The 13937-nt window shown below is 41.5% G+C and overlaps 1 long non-coding RNA gene across 1 annotated transcript; it reads left to right on the top strand.

The window, feature by feature from the left end:
• The first annotated feature begins 1196 nt into the window (after positions 1-1196).
• On the top strand, positions 1197-3099 carry LOC148157940 (uncharacterized). The gene is made up of 3 exons (XR_015764074.1): positions 1197-1706; positions 2053-2165; positions 2801-3099. It is a non-coding gene; the product is annotated as an uncharacterized LOC148157940 (long non-coding RNA).
• Positions 3100-13937: the final 10838 nt, after the last annotated feature.

Genomic DNA, 13937 nt, shown 5'->3' with positions numbered 1-13937 from the left:
GTGGGATGTCCCAAACACACAGCTGCTTCGCTGTTGGCTTGTTGGAAAATATGTTAATTCAATGTTGAATTATCATCACAAAGGTTGCATGTTTGGTTGAGGTCGACAACTGATGGTGGATCAACTATAAAACAACCATTCAATTCTAGCCAATTAACTAATGTTGAAACTGTGTCATTGAATCAATGTTGTTTTGTGGTTGACATCACATAAATGAAATGCCAACGTCGAATCCAGTGTGTTTCACCACCGGTCCTCCAGGCCCTACAAGTTTTAGGCATTTCCCTAATTCAACACACATGATATTAATTGAAGTCTGATTAACGGGGTTTTGCTGAACTGAAAAAACGCAGGTCAGTTTGATTGACGTCAAGGTTTGGGGAAGAACTACCCAGATAGCACACGATGTTAATTTAATGTTGAATTATGATCACAAAGGCTGCATGTATGGTTCAGGTCAACGACAGAAGCTGGATCAACCATCAAACAACCATTCAATTCTAGCCAATTAACATTCATTGATTGAAATGCCACATCGAATCCAGTGTTTTTCAGCACCGGCACCAGGCACACTGCCCTGCAAGTTTTAGCCATTTCCCTAATTCAGCACACATGATTTTAATTAACATTTGATTAACAAGGTTTTGCTGAACTGAAAGCATGCAGGTCAGTTTGCCTTGAGGATAAGGTTTGGGGAAAAACTAGTAATCAAAGTGTTCAGGTGTTTTTTGCACCCCTCACCACCGCCTGCCATTCAAACGCCCAACCCCCTTCCCTCCACCCGCCACCCCCACTCATGTAAACGGTGGGGGTGGACCGCTCCACTCCTTACTCCTTGTAGTAAGTTGTAGATGTTTTTGTGTCAATATATCACACACAAATGGTCAGTAGGACTTTTTTATGAAAAAGAAAGAAAATGTACAGAAATGAATCTTCACCCACTATCCTTTACAGAGGTTAATTTAGAATGTAATACCCCCCACTCACTAATAAAATGCTCTGACCCAGAGCTCTGATGAGGAGGAGAGGAGGGGAAGGGGTGTGGCAAAAGAGCTGACATTGATTCAACATTGGTCAGTCGTTGATCAGACATTAGCATTTCATTCATTAGATTTCAACCACAAAACAACATTGACTCAATGACAGTTTCAACATTGGTTACTTGGCTGGAGGTGGATGGTTGTTTGATGGTTGATCAACCATCAGTTGTTGACCTCAACCAAAAATCAACCATTCTGACTATAATTCAACGTTTATTTACCGTTGTGTGCAATCTGGGCAGTTTGTTGCAGCCCTCATCACCTCCTCATTTCCCCCTACTCCCTCCCAAGCCTCCCCCCACCCAGCTGCTCCTCCCAACCTTCTCCTCTTTACCCCCTCTCATCCCTTCTTCCCTCCCCCTCCTTGAGCTCTGGGTCAGAACATTTTATTACTAGGTGGGGGTTAATCATGTTTCAAATTAAGCACTACATGTTGAGAACAGTGGGTTGTGATTCCTTTCTGTACATTTTCTTACTTGTCTGTAAATATTATTACTGACTGTGCATAATGTGTTGACACAAAAACATCTACAAGTCTGTACTAGGAGTTGTACAGTCCACCTCCCCAATTTTACACTTGTGGTTTGTCCCAACCAAAAAGCCACTTTGCTGCTGGCTTGTTTGCTACCGGCTTCTGAATTGAATTCTCCGCTGAGCACTTTTATGGTAAGTTTTTCAATATTACTTTGATCTTAAATGTGTTTATTGAAAAATAAGGGCATTGTTTTGTGCCCATAGTAATCCTGGTTATTTTGGGGCAAAACGGATATTTTTAATAATTGAGGTCATGTCTCCTTTTGTATTATTTTCATCCTACCCACCACTCCACGCCTAAGTATGAAATCCTGCGAGATTTTGTGGGATTTGAGTTTTTAAAATAGGGTGGGGCCTATTGTTTGGTCTGGGAGAACATGTGGTGGACAAGGAAGTGTAAGGCTGGCTGGTCCAGGTGGGCTTTAAATTGTTGTGATAGTAATCACTTGTTTTTAACTTTTTATTATGATGTGCTTAGGGACGTGCTTAAATGAGCCTCTGTACCAGAACAGCTGAGTTGGATGATTACATGACCGGCTGCAGCCATCAAGAAGTGCAGAAGGTTGTTAATCATCCACAGATTCAATCCAGGTGAGGCAGAAGGGAAACACTTAACATGTAAGGCAGGTGAAACACTGAACTAAACCTGCTAATGACTGATTCAGTCTGTTGATCCTTGGATTGGTAACTGGTTAAATTGAACTGGACTATTGTTACTTGTGTGGGATCTTTATTAGCATATAGACACTTTTTAAGGAATTTAATCAACTTATTTGGAAATATTTGTAGTTGGAAGATTGAACCAGCTATTTGATGGAAGTTTATTCTGTATAAATTATAATTTTTCCAACTACACTATAAATCACCTTTTGTTCGATTTATTTGTCTCTGGTGTGTTAAATAAACCTGATCCTCCCTGAGTTTTATTGTTAGGTTTTCTGATAAACAGCCCTTTATTTTAAATATTGATTTAATATCAATATCATAAATCCTACACTATACTGCAGCTTGATGGGTAAATGCAGTTGTATATGTAAACATTAAGATAAATATTAATGAAAGATTAAGATATTAATTTAACAGTGAGTGTACATGGGGAACTATATGGTTTGTATTTGTTCTCAGACCTGTAACCAGTACAGTGTTTAATCTTTCATTGTGTTTCAGAACTTTTCAAATGTTTATCATATTTCCAACTGGACCTTCCTCACTTTTATTTTTTTCAGCTGTTGCTCTGCAGTTTGACCGAAAGCTGACTCTTGAGGACTGCAGCAAAATTGTCAAGAAGTGGCTTCATTATGCGCCAGAATGAGAGGAAAACATCACAAGGAATCAAAGTGACGCCAACCAGAGTCAAACTGGGGTTACCACGACTTGTACTGTTTCCCTACTTCATACAGTACAAAGCTTAACTTCATGGACTCTGTTCTTCTGTGGACAACATACTGTTGTTTTGACAGTCAAAAAGGAATCAAATATGTTTAAAGATCTGTCCCTCTTTTCTTAAATAAAATGTTAAATCAAACCCATGTTGTCATTTATAAACTTTTGTACACAGTTTACGCATCATCTGCCAATAATACAGTGTTTAACACCAGTGAAGAAACTTTTAGTGGCATGTTATGATGTAGACCTATCAGACGTAAAATGTACATAAATCCTTAGCTTTCATTCAATATAAAAACAACCCAAATCTGCATGTACATCCACAGTCAAATGATGGTTGAATCAACATTGATTCAATGTAGAATTAACACAAATCTGCATGCAGATCCACGTTCAGCTGATGGTTGAATGAACGTTGATTCCTAACTGATTCAATGTAGAATCAACACAAATATGCATGCAGATCCACGTTCAGATGATGGTTGAATCACCATTGATTCCTAACTTATTCAATGTAGAATCAACACAAATCTGCATGCAGATCCACAGTCAAATGAGTGTTGAATCAACATTGATTCAATGTAGAATCAACACAAATATGCATGCAGATCCACAGTCAAATGAGTGTTGAATCAACATTGATTCAAGGTAGAATCAACACAAATCTGCATGCAGATCCACGTTCAGATGATGGTTGAATCACCATTGATTCCTAACTTATTCAATGTAGAATCAACACAAATCTGCATGCAGATCCACGTTCAGATGATGGTTGAATCACCATTGATTCCTAACTTATTCAATGTAGAATCAACACAAATCTGCATGCAGATCCACAGTCAAATGAGTGTTGAATCAACATTGATTCAATGTAGAATCAACCGAAATCCGGATGCAGATCCACGTTCAGATGATGGTTGACTCAACATTGATATAATGTAGAATCAACATTGATTCATAACTGATTCAATGTACTATCAACACAAATATGCATACAAGTTGACATACAGATGATGGTTGAATCAACATTGATATAATGTCAGTTATGGTTGAAACCCTAACGTTGATTCAACATACAAGTCACCGACCACTTTCAATGTTGTTTCAATGTCAGCGTTCAACGTTGATTCAATGTTTCTGGCTGACATTGATTCAATGTTGTTTCAATCATTCTGTGCTATCTGGGTAGATCCACGTTCTTTGAGCCAATATGGCAAAAATTGGTCGGGACTTTTTCATATCCCGTGAATATTGGTCGGGACATGTCCCTACCGTCCCTACCCAAACCTACGCCCATGAATTTTGCTATTGTTTGCAGGCCATCCATCAACACCAGGTTGCGTGCTATTGTTAGATGGTTGTGATTGCTTATTGATTTTATAAGATGAGGTTATTGTTGCCTTGCTTTACCAGCCACATATCAATCTTGAAGACGTCGTCAGATGGGAGCTCCGACTCCCACGGCTCCAATTATTAGCACTACTTTTTTTTTTCATTGTTGAAAAACAAATCTCAGCATCCTGTCAGAACATTATTGAAGGCTGGTGAAATCAGAAAAGAACTTCAACGTATGTCATTGGCTGTCATAGATCCAGCAACCCAGGTCATTTTCAGTCTTATTGATGTCTCTGTAGCGATCTCTCCCCTGGGATGTTAAATAACTAGTACCTCATCAGTCATGTAAATATCTGCTTACTGTTCTTTTGCTAATTTAAACGTGAAGTTTATAGCTTACTTAATCAATAAAAGGCTAGTGTCATGTAAAATTGACTTTATTTTTAGCTTTAGCTCATGTGATAATGTTATTTCCTCATCAAAAACATACCTGGAGTGTCGCTTTGACTCCTTCATGAATCTTTGACAAATCCTTCAATTTTCCACAGCAACCATTCAGCTGTGAAAAACATGGGTTGACTTAGCTCCGCCCTCAAAGACAAAGCTCCTCCTCTGAGCTGCATTTTCCCCTAGTAAGTTTTTCCCCTAGTAAGCTCCTTCAGACTAGCCAGCAGCAATTAGCAAACACCTGGTGGATCTGCGCATCTGCTGAGCTCATTATAGGAGTTACTTCTCAGTGCAATGCTGGTAAGAACATTGTTAAAGAGTTAATAGAGGAGCCATGTTGTGATGGCTTTCTGAAGGCAGAGTTTCAGGAAGAACAGGAGCTTCTTAAAGAAACATAGACCCAATTTTGAGGCCTTAAATTAGGAAATGGTATTTCCTTTAAGTCATATTTTTACAACTGAAGTTAACATAGTTACTTGATTGTGATGTAAAATGGAACAGTGTGCCTTGTAAACACAAAACAACGCCCCTTTAAAGGCAGACACGTGATACAGTTGTCGTCAAAGCTTGCTTTCCACACCTGTAGATGGGATAAATAACTTAAGAGACACTTCAGTCCCTATAAGAAATCAGGAAGAATCAAACACAAAAGCAAAACACACAGATGGGCAGGAGTAGTTACAGGGACGCAGCGGCCTAATGCGCCACAGCCGGACAGGAAGGAAACAGTAATTCTTCCGTCAAGGTGCCTGAGCGAAGGATAAATAGGAAAGAGGTTATGAAAAGAAAGGATGGCACGCCGACCTCAGATTGGAATGTTTGACATAACTTCCCATTTAAATCAACAGCGTTTTTTCCCCCTCTGCCCAAACGGCCTCATTGTTACTGGGGGGGATGCCTGAACGGCACGGGCAGATTGAGTGAAAAACAGCAGCGGGGTCATGCGTTTTCTCTGACAACAACACCATTCAGTCAGAGGTGACGGCGACGCGACACCACAGGCTTCTCCACGAGGAATGTCAAAAGCGCCCGCTGCAACGCAGCCTAATCCCAGCTGCTGGTGCCTCGGTAAACCACTCCGGTCGAATCTGCGCTCGTCCTGATTGTGCGTGGGCGGGACCGCATATAGGCCCCCCGGAATAGCGCGGTTCGGGGGCCGTAAACACGGTGTTTAAAACAATCGATATCCAACTCTTGATTTTTACACACAATAAAAGTGGTTTTTTTTTTTTGTTTTGCTTGGGTTTGCTTTTTTTTCTTTTTCTTTCCCTTTTTTTTCTTTTGGCGTGCACGCATGTTTTATCCGTGCGCGGGAGAAAAAAAAAAGAGCCCTGGTGCGGCGGCGGCGGCGGCGGGGTGAGAGTGCGTGAGCGTGTGTGTGGGCTGCGGGGGCCACCCTCTGATCGTCTCCCTGGCAGCCACTGCGCCGAAGAGGCTTCCCAGAACAAGAAACACACGCACACGCACACACACGCACACATTATAACCTCCTTATCAGAGCTGACAGCATCTATTTCTTCTCCGCAGCCTTTCTGCATCCCTGCAACTTTACGCCATGTGGATGCGTACACATATGGATGTGAGAGTGCGTGCGGGCATCAGTGCGTGTGTGTGTGTAGGTGTGTGTGTGGGTGTGTGTGTGTGTGTGTGTGTGTGTGTGTGTGTGTGTGTGTGTGTGTGTGTGTGTGTGTGTGTTCGCTCCCTCCAGCCCCCTGATGTTTGATGTGGTCTTTGGAGAACAATGTTTAAAGACATTCTTCTCCAACTTTGAAGTTGCGCCGTGTTTCCTCTCTCTTCCTGCGCTGTTTCCTCTTTTATCTACCCCGAGTTCTCGATTTACCGTGTGTGGTACCAGAAAATGATTTGTTTCTCGCATCCTCTCCTCCCACCAAAAGCACCGAAACAACACAAAGAGCTCTTTAAAAAAAGAAGAAAAAAAAAGACAAATACCCCAGACACTTCTCAAAGAGCGCGTGCGAGAAACGCCTCATTTTTTGGTATGTCTGGTATGCTCAAACAGATATGCCAGGTGTCATCGCGACACAAAGAGCCACTTACTTCAAAGCTTTCATTTGTGGCTAATGACTCCCAGCTTCACTCGTGCGGAAAAAAAAAGATGAAGAAAAAGAAAACTGACAAGTGAGGATGACAGAACAGAGTGGAAAACACTACTCCGCCTGCTAATGTGGACGTGCCCTTTTTCAGAGGCCAGAGTGATGACACAGATGCTTTTCTTGGCGAGAAATTGAATGCATCATGTTGAAGCAGATGTTGCAACGATTTCTTTTTATGTTTTGGTGGGGGGTACAGGGGTGTGGCCGAATGAAAATGTTGTGCGCATTTACTCTCAGCCGGCGGAGTTCAGCTGCACAGTCAGCTGCCAATGCTGTTTTCAGGTTGATGCTACAACGGCAAACCTTTCATTTGGGATTTTAGGTTCCGACTTTGACTGGGCCATTCTGACACTTTGCTATGCTTTGATCTAACACATTCCATTGAGGGTTTTTTAAAAGTCTCTTAAGAAGCAGTGTCCACACATTTTTGCAACATGGGCCTAAATCCTTGGAGTTGAAAGTACTCGGGGGCCATATTGCATTTATTTATTTATTTATTTATTTATTTATTTATTTATTTTCAAATAATTGTGTTGTGATTTTTAAAAGAAAATCTGCTCAGCAATAAATTAAACATCCAATATTTTAATAAAACAAGAATTTTTTGTCTTAAATAGTCTGCACAAGTTCGATATCAGGGTTATCTCTGTAGAAAGCAGGAAAAATTCACTTAGAAATGACGTAGCTAGTAGTAAAATACTATCTTTTACCACTGTTTTACTGTTTGTCAAACAGCTTTTATTTTGATATTTCTGTAGCTTTAACAACAGTAACTAGAACAAATGTGACAGAGTGGTAATAAAGTGGCTAAGTTTAGATGTGATTTTTTTCAAGAATCATAAAACTGATTCCTCTGAAGTCAGAATCCCAGGTCCTTTTAATCCAAGATGGCTGCCACTAGCATAAAAGATGGCAATAACAGCAGTGAACCTGTTGCATGCACTACTGCCAATTTGCATCTCAGCTCACATGTAGCGTCGCTGCAGTGATGGAACGCAGAGAAACTGATTGCTAGCTTGCGTCGCTAATCCTAGTTAGCATAACTAACAATTGCCAGTGGTTTTCTTGCTGCTGGAACGTGATTAATGCTGGGTGTGACATAATTCCCAGGTCTTTGTTCAGATTCTGAAGTGAAGAAAAACAACAATTACAGCAGGGAAGAGTCTAGAAAATGATTGTTCATGACATTGCAACCTTTTAAGCTTTAGTCTCCTTGGAAACAAATACTAACATCCACTATGTTGCTATGAAGTATGCAACACCTTGGAAAAATACTTAAACTTTTTACGTTTGTCATGTTACAATTTACGGCACCAAGAACTACTGAAGGAAACAACATGAAAACCTCTGAAGAAGATTTGCACTATTTTCAACTTCACAAAGGAAAACTGAGAGGCGATTGTAGGATTTCTCTTTTGTTGTTGCTAAAAACCACAAGCCATTTCTCATGCTAGCGCTAGACTTGCACGTTTGTTTCAGTTGTATTTACCCAGAATCCCCTGTGCTACAGTCCACTTCCTGCTTTTGAAGGTGTTTCCGGCCCTCTTGGCATTCACATAAGCATTCGAACTGCACCGTAGTTCACTTTAATCAAACCTGGACGTATATTTTTTAGCTTTTTTGGTCCACATCAGAGTTTGATTGATTTGATTCATTCACACATCTCAAAGCAAACCAGAGTTTAATCAACTAGTTTGATTAAAAAGCTGATGGGAATGCACCCAAAGTCCTTGTGATGAATTTTCAAGGAAGCTTGCTTCCTCAGAAAACCCAAAGTAACCACTCTAGATTTCTACTTTCGCATCATTGACTTGGGTGACCTTGTCCTCAATGTAGTGTGTCAGAACAGAAATACCTAGAAAGGACATAATGGGCCATGGCAGAGTGGAGTTCCACTGTGGGTTCATAAACAGTAATAAGGAACACAATAAAGATAAGAAAATACAAGCTGCATTATTACTCAGAGAAGAGGATGTTATCTGGGGTAAACAAAAAGCAAAGAAATAAACGTCTGTGTACGACAGCCTCCAACATGAACGTGTTAATTGTACTTCAGAAAGGAAGGATAACAACGTTTAATTGGAGCTAAGGGCTCGCGTGCGGCTACTGTTCCGGGAAAACGTTTATCACGAGAGCCTCGCGTCCACTTCAGGGCCCACTTTTAATGTCGTTAGCAAGCTGCCCGTTTTCACCGACCTTCTCCGCTCCCCAACCCTTCCTCCATAGCAACAAAGACAGACAAACAGGAAGCAGCTGTTGCCAGGGAAACAGCCAGAAGGTCTGCGGTGCTACACAGCGGCAAAGTGTGAGCGAGGTAAGAAAAGAGAGGAAAGCAACGGCGTGGTGGTGGAATCTAATTAGACGGTGACAGAGGAATAAAGCGGGACATTTCCATTTTCCAGCAGGCTGAATTAGGAAATGTGTCCCTGTGTGTGTGTGTGTGTGTGTGTGTGTGTGTGTGTGTGTGTGTGTGTGTGTGTGTGTGTGTGTGTGTGTGTGTGAGTATATATATAAATACTCCAATTTGCGCAAATACCGTAGGCTACCTGCGTCTAAAGCCTGGGAATAGGCCGACTGACGCACAGAATGACAGACAAGCTTTGGAGTCCTGGCAACCCTGCTATTTCTCTCTCCCGCCGCCCCCTCCTCTCGTCGCGCGCCCCCACGCCTCCTTCTCATCTCACGTCGCTCTGTATCCACTCTGCCATCTCTTCTCCGCGTCTGTCTTGTCCCTTGGCATAGAGTGATTGCATATGGATTGTCACATAATCCGATTCTGTCACTGAGAATAGCTTCGCCTCCGCGGGGGCTCCTCTCTCGTTTCCCCCCCGCAGCCAGGACGGGGGGATTTGGATCACTTATCCATACGAATTAACAGCACGAGCTGCGAAACGGTTACATTAACATTCACGGAGACGGCGGAGGCTCAGCGAGGAATTAGTTTTAATGGGAGCCGCCACGGCTTTCACCTGTGAAATGGAGTTACAAAGTGGAAAGTCTGGCTTTTGGATGGGCTTTAAAGGACTCGTTCTCTCCTTCTGGGGTCTTTGCTCAGCGATGACACACACACACACACACACACAATGCAAGCCCCTCAGAAGTAATTTTAAGTCCACCTGACTTTGATCTGGTGCCCAGAAAACAAACAGGAATCCATCGAATGGCATGAGCTTCAGTTTGCCCACAGGCAGCGCCTTGCAAAAGGTCTTCACAGTCGTTACATTTTTTCACATTTTTGTTATATTACAACCAAAAACAATGTATTTTAAAGTGGCGGTATTATGGAAAATCGACTTTTTTTAGCTTTACATCGTGTTATAATGTTGTTCCCTCATCAAAAACATACCTGGAGTGTTGCCTTGATTCTTTCATCCATGTTTGAAAAATCATTTAATCTCCCATGGCAACCATTCAGCTGTCCAAAACGCCTGAGTGGACCTAGCTCCGCCTTTGGGACACAACTCCTCCTCTGACCTGCAGTTTCCAAATTTCCAAGCTTCTGTCTCACCATGAAAACCAAAGAACACACCAAAGTCAAGGATAAAGGTGTAGAGAAGTTTAAAACAGGGTTAGGTTTGAAGCCAAACATGATATCGAGCATCAAAATCGCTCTAGACTACAATCGTTAAACCAGCCCCTTATACTACACTTCATCCAGACTGTCTGGGCTCTTTAGAAACGAATGCTTCCTGGAGGCGTGGACTCTGTTGAGGTTTTAAATTTTACCCAGTTGCTAACATTTCCCCGTGTCGTATGTAATGCGCTAGTTTGAAGCTAAGTAGCTTACAGAAGATTGCCTGCGCTGTAAAAAGCCTCCCTCCAGTGCAAAGAGAGAAATGCCGAACTGATCAAGATGGCTGTTCATGTTAATCCAATGTATGGAAGTATGGCCAACTGAACGGCTTCGTAATACAGTTTTTTCATCAAATGTATTTGTGTTTTAACTCTGAAGCAGATTACATTTTTGTTCCAGCAAATGGGGGACAAAGCTCCCAAAATTTCAGCTTGGCAGATTGCTGTTTCCTGCCTTTGTGAATCTCCGTCCCCCCACCACCACCAAACAGCAGTTCATCATTTGCTCGTTTCTTTTCGCTCTCCATTGTCTCATCGGACTCTCTGAAGCTTTCACAACAGATTAGCAGGAAAATCCCAGAAAGGAGCAGTTCTCCTCCCCCCCCCACTCCCCCCTAGGGGGTACGATGCCGAGTGCACCAACACTTTCACGGAGGCAGCTGCAATTCTCCGAGTTCAGAGTTCTGCACAAGAATGGATCAAATATCCTGAGTCATCTCACACATCAACATATTTTCTTGGCAAAACATGGCATTGACAACAACAACAGCAAAAAAAAAGCATAATCTCTGGATTTATGCCTGAAGATCAGAATTTCTATTTGTAAAAGGTTGGAAACAAAACCAGCAGCTTATGAAAATTCCTTTGCTTGACTCGTAATGTGAAATTGTCACAAAGTGAATGCTTTTCATAATAATAACTACCATCATCTTTGTCTTTTACATTTTGTCATCTTTAAACAACAAACATCACAAGCTAAACTGGAAAAGTATGTTGGGTTTTCAGAATGTTTTCACAGGTAAAACAAAAAAAGGACTCCTCCTAAATTTCTTCTTTTTACACTTTCACGTTTTTCAAATAATGTCTCGATTTGTTAAGAGAAACTGTCTATTCAAGCGTAAGAAACCAATTCAATTGAATGTGCTGACACACCTCATGCCCCAATTTAAATAAATTCAAGTAGATGTAGAAAACAAAGTGACTGGCATCTATCGGTCCAGAAAGCATCTTAAGGGCCCGGTTACAGGAAGACGGTTTTCAGGGAAGCTGTAGCGTTTATGTTGCGGTCCGGCCGCGCATTTACATGTCAGTGATGGGAGTCTCTCACACCGACATTTCTTGAAACCCGGTCTCAGAGTGAAACTCTTTGGTAGCACCCCCCGCCGAGGTGCCAAGTACTCCGCAGGTGTGAAAAGTGCACATGTGCAGCCAATGTTTTAGACATGAACTGTCAGAAAACAAGACAAACAATGGCAGGTAGCATAGTGCTGTGTGTAACTTTTATTGAAAAAGGTTTTTTTTTTTTTTGTTTTTTTTTTACATATTTAAACCTGTTGCTATATTGTGACGGTACAGAATGAGATAGATCATCTGTGGAAAGCTTCTCGACCTTCTCCCAGTGCTAAGTATGAAGCTTGGTCAGAAACAACCAATCAGAGGAGGAGGGCCTAAGCACTGTCTTTCACTTTCACACCTGCCTCTGCTCCCTGCCATAACACAGCTAGCTACTTAGCACGGCCACAAATGATGGTGAATAAAATGGTTTTCCTGGAACAGTAAGTTGTTTCTCCACCATTAGCACATTTAGCAGCATGTACACTAGCATGATTGACTGTGCTCAGACAGTACTCAGAGCTCTGATTGGTTGTTTTGGACTGGGAGCGGTTAATTCTTCAGACGGCAATAGTAGGACTGGGAGGAGGTAGAGGACCTTCATCTTTTCACAAATGGTCAGATATGGGTCTCTGTTTTCTAAATGAGGAGGAAGCCAAGGGTCAAAACCGAGTGCGCGTTTGGACGACATGCTAATTTCACAGCGCCATACAGTGGCCTGGCATGACAACTACAGCAGATTCAAGGTATCTTGGTTGTCCCGTCTAAGTGTAAAACTTTCAAAAACACTGGCAGTTTCCAAACAGCGGTCTCGTATATAAGGCTTTGGGACTCCAAAGAACCACGACCCACAAATAGAGAAAACATGAAAGAGTGGTGAAACGCACTAGGAGTTGCCAGCATGTACCAAAATGACTCCAAAGGCACATCCACTACTTATCAGGAGGTCAAGAAACAACCTAGAACAAAATCTAAAACACTGCGTGCCTCACTTAAATTTGGTAGTGATTAAAAAGAACCCAAGGTCGTTATGTTTAGGGCTTAGAAAACCAATTGTGATGGTTTTGACGCTGATATTTGATCAAAGATGTCAAACTACTAGCAGTGCTACAGAGAGAAAAGACAGCAGCTAAAGTCTGTGTCCAAAGCCGGCTGGGGGAAGACTTCAGTGTTTGGAGGGTAAACCTGGGAAGAGTTTTCAACAGTGCAAGATAAACAGTCAAGAGATAAAAATGGCTCTGCAGCGCAGGCTTTGGCGAGCTGTTTCTCTTCTACTTTCCGTGTCAGAATGAATCTTGTTTTTTTTATTATTCTATTGGCAGAGTTCCTCAAAAATTGCCCTCTACGTTGCCCTGGTTTGGCTCAGAACTTGACATAAATCTGTCAGCTGATGTTCCTTCTTTTTTGGCACATTTCCCCTATTTTTCTCTTCCCCTCATCACTTTTCTAGAAGTTATTCTTCAAAAGAAAAAAAGAAAAATCATCACATAATTTCAACACCTCAACCATAAACTTAAGCCATAACGTCTGAGGTCACAGATGGAGATTAAAGCAAGAGTCTTACTACACTACTTCTAATTTTTTGCAAGACTTGCTAGAAAGACCCAATGAAAGTGCTGACATAGGAGGAAACAATCTAAAAAATATGCAGCAGCTACTTTTCTCTCATTTCAGCTACATTTGAGCAATTTTAAGGATGAAAGAACAGCTTATATGTATTTTAATTGAATGTGAGTCCAGATTAATTGTTCTGATCTTGAAGAAGCTGATCAACCCCAGACCATAACACTACCATCGCCCTCTAAAAGGTCTACTTTAGATCCATTTGTCCACTGAATATTTTCACAAAATCTCCATGAAGATGACTTTTAGCAGGCTTTGTTTACTTTTCTGCCATCAGTGTTGCCGTTTTTATCCAGTCTTTTTGTTGAATCATCAACACTGACTTTATTAACCGAGTCAAATTAAGGTCCAAAGTACTTCACGTGTGCTTTGTGTTTTTTGAGTGATTTCCCCCCCCCCCCCTTTACTTCCAGAAGCTTCACCAATAGTCTTATTTCCATCAACGTTCAGTTTGATGTGTCGCATTAGAAATGTTTGATGGAAACAGCAAAATTTGAAATGACTTCCTCAAAAAAAGTTTTTATTCTCGCTTGAGGTCGTTTTTGGCTTTTCC

Source organism: Poecilia mexicana, unplaced genomic scaffold (genome assembly GCF_051168715.1).
Source record: "Poecilia mexicana isolate PSO_F unplaced genomic scaffold, ASM5116871v1 scaffold_8, whole genome shotgun sequence".
NCBI lineage: Eukaryota > Metazoa > Chordata > Actinopteri > Cyprinodontiformes > Poeciliidae > Poecilia > Poecilia mexicana.
The sequence above is the reverse complement of the archived record's forward strand: the minus strand, read 5'-3'. Positions and strand labels throughout refer to the sequence as shown.